The sequence below is a fragment of the Solea solea genome, chromosome 9, assembly GCF_958295425.1.
Source record: "Solea solea chromosome 9, fSolSol10.1, whole genome shotgun sequence".
Classification (NCBI taxonomy): Eukaryota; Metazoa; Chordata; class Actinopteri; order Pleuronectiformes; family Soleidae; genus Solea; species Solea solea.
In genome coordinates this window covers 1,711,818-1,720,536 of record NC_081142.1, presented here as the reverse complement: position 1 = coordinate 1,720,536, position 8,719 = coordinate 1,711,818, and positions in this window count along the sequence as shown.

The following is an 8,719-nucleotide window of genomic DNA, read 5'->3' as shown; positions in this document are numbered from 1 at the left end:
TGAACAACACACACATAAAACAGTTGTTGGGTGGGTCTTAACACTGTCGCTGACCAGAAACAGTGGATCTAAATGTGCTGTTTTGGAGCTTTTTGCAGCAAAAGTCCAAAGATCTCTTGACCTCCTGTTCAACAGAGGTTCAAACCAGTCCTGAGAGTATTTCCTGGCCCATGGTGGACCTGAGGTAAGTCAGAAGGGGCCCCATTAAGGAGTTTTTGATGTAACAGTGGTGAGCTGCATATTAATGGGGTTTTAGGGGCTTCATGGATGTCACTGCAAAATATACAATTAGGACCGGCTCTCGGGGGCCCACTTGTTAGTGCCACTGCACTACACTCCTCCTAAAGAAGGGGCCTCTTTTTGGATGTAACAGTGGTGAGCTGCATATTGGTGGGCTTTGTTTTATTGAAAATGTACAGGGGGCTTTACATTGGTGGGGGGGGGGGCATTTGCCTGGTATGCCTGTCCTGTTGGGGCACCTCTGTTCCTGCATTTTACTCTTGTGGTTTGTATTCTCTATCGTCTCATTCCCTGAAGGTGTTGTGCTTCATCTTTTTATCAGAGTTGTCAACAGGTACTGGTAGGAATGGCTGGCACTGAAGATAAAGAAGATACCTATGGGCAATTTAGTGTGTCCAATTAACCTCTGCATGTTTTTGGACTATGGGATGAAACCGGAGAACCCAGAACATGGAAACTCCACGGAGAGATGGATACCTAGTATATATGTATATTATTACAATTATGAAATTTTCAATTTTATTTGTATAGCGTCAATTCATAACGTATATTAGGCACTTTCCATAGTAAGCAATTTTTATATGGAGACCCAAAAGGGACACAATGAGAAAACACTTGGTGACAGTGGAGAGAAAAAAAATCCCTTTTAACAGAAATAAATCTCTGACAGAATGAAGACTCATATGATGCTTTTGCATTATACAGTTCTAGCATGAGTTTTATTTTTGCTTTTCCATTAGTGATAGTACCTGGTACCTGGTGCTTTTTTTTAGTACCTGCTCTGGCGAGGTTCCAAATGAGCCAAAACTAAAATGTGACGTCGACAGACTGCCGGTCACTCATTGGTCAGAAAGTGTCACCATTGGAATAATCATGAGTGTGACATCTGACACAAGAATACAGCGAGTACACATGGCTGCTGTCCACAAAAATACACCGTGGTCCGTCCACAGACGGAGCAGCAAGTCCTCATCACCTCGATGTCCTCCATTGTTTGAGTCGTTTATAAGACGGCATTACATCTGTGTTATGACGAGCCCACCCACGCTGAGGAGGCTCTATGAAGTAATGGAAAACGACGTGCCTGATTCCAAACTGAGTCGAGTAGAGTAGAGCCACGTAGTCTTTGAACTGTAGAATGGAAAAGTGCCAAAAGTGTACGGCCACCTGCCTCGACAGGTTGGGGTAGGAGAGGAGAGAGAAGAAGGGGGGGCTGGGGGAGGAGATTAACTTGTGACTTTTCATAGGAGGAATGCATCATCGCTTCTTTTTTTAGAATTCGGCTATAAATATCATCCAGCAGATAAGAAGTGACCTGGACAGTAAATCCCGCGGCTCAGACATGAACGAACCAACATTCAATATCCATGATTCATAACCAGTGGTCATGCATGTGCTGGTGTTGGGCAGCCCGTGGCCAAGTGGAAAGGGAACTTGACTTGTAACCGGAAGGTCGCTGGTTCAAATCCCCACCCGGCCAAAAAAGGGCTGGGGTACCCCTGAGCAAGGTACCCAACTCCCAATGTTCCCCGCTACTCATTGCAGCAGCCCACTGCTCCTAATTCTAGGATGGGTCAAATGCAGAGAATATCAGTCAGTCTGAGACTGAGAGTAATTTCCCTAAGGGGATTAATAAAGTATCTAAAATAAAATAAAAAAAAAAATAAACAGGAAGTAGATTAACTTTATTACTACTAAGAATGAATTGAAGCAGCAGCTAAATGTGACCATGGCGCTCTTTATATATACCATCATGTCATGCCTTGTTATTCCTTGCTTATCTTTGTGAACTATGTGAAGCATAAATGTGCATTTCCTTTGCTCTTGTTCTGATTTACAGCGCTGACTCTTTTCACTTTGACAGTTTGTACAGTTAAAGGAAACTCATGAGTGAAATTGTCACGTCAAGAATGCCAGCATGTGTCCTGCATGCGAATTGTTCTGTACCTTGTGATGTATTTTCTATATCCTCAGACGCTGCAGGAGTGTATCTAAACTCTGGGTCACGGCTGGATTCCACTCTACTAAGACACGAGCATGTGCTCGATGGTGTGAGAAGAGCCTGTTATGTGTAACACAATGCTGTTTGAGTCCTGCTCTTCTCTCTGCCTGGGCCTCTGGCCAACAGACAGATTAAAACACCTACAAGGCCCAGTACATCTTTGACACTCACAGTCTTGACCTTTCACCTGCAGGCACATACAGTTGAGAAGCAGAATAAAGTCTGCCTCCAACAAACACTTTGCTCTTTGGGTGTCGTCCTCCAGGAAATGCAGCCACAAGCTAATCATGGCTAATGAGAGAGTCTGCCATTATAAATACTGTGGTGGAACAGTTCCTGCTAAGAGTCTGAATGAGTGGAAACACCAGATGTGATTTTTGATGGTGATGGATCCATTCAGCTCTCTCATCATCACAGACCATAAAGTATCTCATTTATTCAGTGCTGTTTCACTCACAAGAATCCACCAGTGAGGAATCCAAGAGTAATAATGATGCTTTTGTCTGGAGGTGAGCTGTAAGCACAGAGAGTGAGAAAGCCAAAGGGAAGGCTGGGAACCAGTAGGTCACTGAGCTCGCCTTACACCTCTCGTTCCCACAATGCATTGGCTGCCTTCCCAAATCACAAACTTTTTTTTGCCCCATAGAAAAAAAAAGGTGAATAAGCTTTTATTCTTAACTTTAAAACCCAACCAACTTCTTTTCATCTCACACCGTTCATTTAAGATCACAGGACGAACATGAGTTGACCATGTAAACAAGTGCAGAGCTCGAATCCTCGATGCAAGGAATATTTCCCAAGAGTCAATTATTCCGTGGTAGACTGACTGTACCGTACCATTTTACTCTGGTACCAAAAGGGAAGGGTGCCAAAGAATGGAACAGTTGGGATGGTTATTTTTGAAATATTCCTAATGGAAAATATGTGCAATACTGTACCAAGTTCTACATGGCTTTTTTATACAGCTAATTTGCATATGTGGAAACTAAAAGGCATACTTTATCATACTAACACATTATAGACAATAAGGAGACAACTATCAATACATATAATCACACAGAATACAAATCCTACAAATGCACAATGGGGATGTACATATGATGACATCTTTAGCTTTCATCTTTCACTTGTACAGTCTATGTACAAATTGCTAATTATGATACAAATTGCTTGAGTTGTTGTGGTGTGAGTCAGTCTATACATCACACACATGTCAGCAGAACAAAGAACATATAAGTCAATAAATAAGTCAATAAGTTATGTTTTTTTATGATAAAACAGTGATGGTAATTTCTTGGTTTAGTGAAATCTAATGAAGAAATTACAGAGTGCAACAATAGGTGGCCTTTACATACCAGAGAGGACTCTTGCACAACTGTCTCCACTCTCTTTATGCATCAGTCGGAGGATGGCCGCCTCTAAAAAGCCTAAAGTACATATAAAAGGCTACAAAAGGGGAACAAGTTTGATTTTAAAGCAATAATTCCCTCACTCAAACATACATGTAGGACGCATGTTCCATTTACTGCCAATATAAACCTTCCTAAATGTGACATACTGGAGCTTTAAAAGCGTGTTTACAGTTGGTGAGATATGACCTGGAGCAGAATCCCACCTGAGGACACACCTCACACTTGTAAACCTGAGCTGTGCCCAACATGCCACAGGTTTACACATGCTTTTTTTTTCTTCTGTGACTCTCCCACAAAAACCTCTGTATTTGTAAATCTTACTGCAGCAAACAAAGACAAAGAGATCTGTACAGAACACACAGTACTGTGCTGTGCATGTCGACACACGTGGCGCAGGTAAGGTCGGCTGGCAGCCATTAAATAAGAAACCCATTGTGGCCGCTGTTAAAGTCACATGGTGCAACTTTGTTTTTTAAGTCTGGAAAAGCTAGCAATAGCATTTTACTACTATGCCCCACCCCCTTTTGCCAGCCCCCTGAGTGAGACCTATAGAAATAGTCAAATTATTTACTTTCAGACTGTAATGTGCCCTAAAATGACCAAAAACTAAAACGAAACAGGCCAAAATAAGACATTTGTACGTATCACAAGCAAAGAAATTCTGTCATGTAAGAAATGTTTACTTAAAATGAGTCTTCCTTTACTTGATTAAGCTGAATTTAAGACTTTATGCCTTAGAATGTATTATATTTGCACACACATAATCAATGATGGGGGATTACATGCAAACCACTGTAATCCAAGATCAACGTAGGCTATTTCATCTTAGACAAAGTTAGACATTTTTTCTTTCTATTGCAAAATTTTTCTTTTTAGGCAAAAAAAAATTCACTGAGCGATTGTCCTGTGGATTATTTATTTATTTGTGAAAACCACGTCATCTTGCTTCAATGCGAAGCAATTAAATGTTCAAATCGTCAACTCCAGTGTTCTCTGCCCGTAGCTATAGGCAGTCAAAGGTTTTCACTTTCACGGCAAAGAAGACGATGAGCATGGACGCTTGCTTTTAAATAGAGGTTATGAGGAGGTTTGTCAGTACACACATCTGTTCAACCCTTTACCCAACGTCACTCCGAGAATACAAATGTGGGCACAATCCCAGCACGTGAGAATAGTCGACTACTGGAATGAAATTAAAAGATTAAGTACTCATGCATGGACCACAGCCATCTATGTGCAAGCGGAAATGCATAGCAGCTCTGCACGCATGGAACATGGCAAGTATGGAGGGGCCCTAGTAGCAAGGTCATTGTGAAAAAAATGTTGGGATTAAAGACATTAGAGCTTTAACCTTACACATAACATTCCACTCATAGTTTTGAGAAAGATAGCTTTGATTTGTTTACCCTTAAAATTCCCTCAAAAGTCTGATATACTTTACTGTGTAAATGCACGATGAAGTCGCACCACTACGGCGAACGTCTTCTTAGAAAAGCAGGATATTTGTGCAGTAAAAACTTGGTCAAACTGAGTTCTGCTGGGTCTCTCTTACACTGCGCCCCTTGTTGTCAGACATGAAAAGAGGCAGCTGTTTTTGTCCTCAAGTAAGAGCAGTGAGAGCGGGCAGAGGCTCCCTAAAATAAACAGGCTATCTGTGCAGCCCCAGGGCTGGGTCAGGGTCACACTCCATGGTGCACACTCACTTTGGTTCTCCCTGCCCACGTCCAAAACATGGCCCCTCATCACGTCTTCACTGGCTGAGAACAGATCACCTCCCTTGAGTTAAAACAGTGTTTTGGAAAAACTTGCTGTCCAGAAGTCTGAAAAATTACACTGCCTGATTCGATGTCTCTGAAGGGGGTCGCCATTCCAACTCCAAGCACCTCTTCCCATCTCATTTTAATGTCAAGTGAATCATTTTGGGAGGTGCAGTTCATATTCATCTCATGTTTGCATTGCAGTGTCAGACATCATTAGAAAACTCAAACCATGTGTGAAAGCAGAACAGAGTTCCTGTTATTCTCTCACTTAAGGATCCAGAATTGGTGCACAACACTCACTGTGTTTACATGCAGTTTAAAAGTCCATTTGTAGTCGGACTAAGACAATAATACAATAGAAAACTAAGATGGAGCTCGTCTTAGTCGCACTAACATACCTGGATAATGTGAAATTTCGTAATATTAAATACATTTGTTAGTAATCTTTTTTATAATAGTAATAATTTGGTTGGTAATTATCACTTTATTAAGTGCATTACGTTCAACATAAATATAAGCTTGTCATTATTTACTTAATTTTAGATGTATTTTGCATCATTACTAGGTTTTTACTGTGAAGTATACATCATCAAAAACAACACTTTTATTTTGAAATTCTGTGATTATCATCATGAATACCTTTATTCCGATATCATGATGGAATAGTGTGTTATAATGTTAAAATCATAGTGTCCACCCACGACTGAACAGTTGTTTTTTTCCTACTTTTTTACTTCTTTCCTTGAGTTTGACATTTCTACTTACAACCAGTACAACCAATCGGCTTCCTATTGTCTATAATAAACTTAAAGGAGGGTGGAAGCGCCACATGTACGGTAACTGCTGATTCTAATGATCTGTTTATTGTCATTTATCAACTGCACATTAAGTTCTGGGTCAGGTCACAATCTCTGCAAAACACGAGTATCAACCAAGTCTCTGCATTTATATTCAGCCATGAAAAGATAAGTGTAGTAAAATGCAGCAGTGAGTTCTGAGAACAGACCGAAGTTGTTTATGAGTGTCGTAGCCCTCTCACACTGTGAAGCTGTTATGGTCGTGGTTTTAGCTCTGGCTGCACAGAAGATTCACTGGATCACAGCTAATGAACTCAGGCATTTACTGCACCAGCTTTTCAGGGCTTGGCTGTGACTACAAAAACACCGTGTGCACTCTCATTAAATCAAAGATGATTTGTGTTTACAAAGAATTATTGCAACACGGGGGTTGTTATGTGTAATAATGTGTAAGCTCTATGATTCCTACAAGTGTTTTTCCTGTCAAACCAGCAAAAACTATTTTTAAATAAGAAATAGAAATATCATTCATTAAGTCATAAATCTCCACCCGGGAGTGGACCAGGGTATTGGAGGCAATTGTCTCCATCAATGAGAACCCCACCGCCAAGTCCGTCAGCCCTGGGCCCCTGAAGACTGGACATCATATCCGGGAGTGATACTTTTGAGTAAAATCACACAAATGGAGATCCAGCTGTGTTTCCAAATGTGGGTTTGGAAACTTGTGATTTGGCATCAGGTACAATGTGTTGTATGTTGTCAAAATTGTAGCAGCTGTTGCCCAATCCAGCCTGTAAACATCCATCCATGGTCCACTGCTTCATCCTCCCCCACGGACACTCCCCCCACTTGTTTTTAACAGAGTTCTGCCATGATGAACGTTGAAATAACGCTATCACTGCCTTGATCTTATAGCCGGTACGTGGCTATGGTGTTGTTTGTGTAGTGCCATGAAGAAGACTTCACAAGACCTCCTGATTCTGGGCTGCAAGGCTGATTTTCCACGAACAGACAGTAGGAGGGAGACAGAAAGACATTTAACCGTCACAGTGACTCTGGAGCTGTTAAATTAGGATCAAATCCTGCATAGTTCTGCTTTAAGTGTTATCTCTGTGTCAGTCCAGAGCTGGGAAAATAGTGAGGTTTGCATAAGGAAGGGTATTGATTGTAAAACATGTGGACAGGAGAGATGCTCGAAATTGAGAATAATCCACCGTGACATCCACTAATAGGGAGACTGACTTCCCTTTATTCTTTTTCTAAGAAGTCAACTTTCTCCTAAAGACTGGTGACCTTTAAGGAACACATTGCAATATCCTAACATGTAATCCACATCTACTGGGAATGTAGATCCACAACAGTGAAATCAGAATCTATTTAAACAGCTGAAGCAGCTCAGTGCTCAACAGGAGCCAGTTTTCGTCACAACTTAAATCCCTCATTACTATGGGACATTGTTGTCATAAATGTATCCTTAGCCCTTAATTATATGATAACCAACTACAGATTCCAAAGGTGATTGTAGCGAGGAGTTTGGCTCCTCTTCTGAACTATAATTACAGCCAGTGTGAATATTGTTTTGAAAGGATCACTTTTCATCCTGCAGTAATGAAAATGTGTTGGAGGGCGGAGATGATAGAGCGGAACAATGTATCCCCCTCTTTTCCAGCTCAGGAAATAGGCTTCCACCACAGGGACAGTGGATCCCTGTGGGCAGGAGGCCTCTGCAGGCGTGTGGCTCGCCACCGGTCACTGGCTCTGGGGACAGCTGTGTTACGCTGCTGTGTCTGGCCGTCTGCCCAGCGACAGCAGTTGCCATAAACAAACAGTGCTGAAAACTACTGGCCCAGTCCCCAGCTCTTTTCAAGACAGTACAGCAAGCCTGCTAACCTTCCACCCGTTCACTCCATTAGGTTTGAATAGATTCTAACAGCACTTTGGAGAGCACATAGAGTTGGAAAAGACATACTGCTTGTCCTTTCCAAAGTAAGTAGAATGAAAATGAAGTCAAAGTGGATGCTCGACGCTATATTTCTTTCCTCATTAGTGCAGAAGGCATAATAATCACATTTTGTCGCATTTTGGACGAAATCATAAACAAGTCATAGTTCATTATGTCGTCCAAAAAGTTACCAAATGTCATTGTCAGAATTTCCTGTTACTACTTACCTTGAATGTCCATGTTTTTAGGTGTACTGGAGAAAACATTTAATGCTGTTTATAGGAACCTTTTTTCATTTGGAAAACATTTGCTTCATCAATATAAACAATCCACAAAGTTCTCTTTTCCTCATTGCAAATTGAATTAACACATTTTTAAGTGCAAGCTCAGTGGCTGCTCTGACGGTCGCCACCAGAGCAATTTGTCTTCCAACTCGAAGGTTGTTGGTTTGATTCCCAGCTCCACATGCTGATGTGTCCTTGGGCAAGACACGTAACCCTGGCGGCAGCATGTCAAAGATGTGTGATAGAAAAGTCACTGCACAGATGTGTGAAGCCTCGATGTAA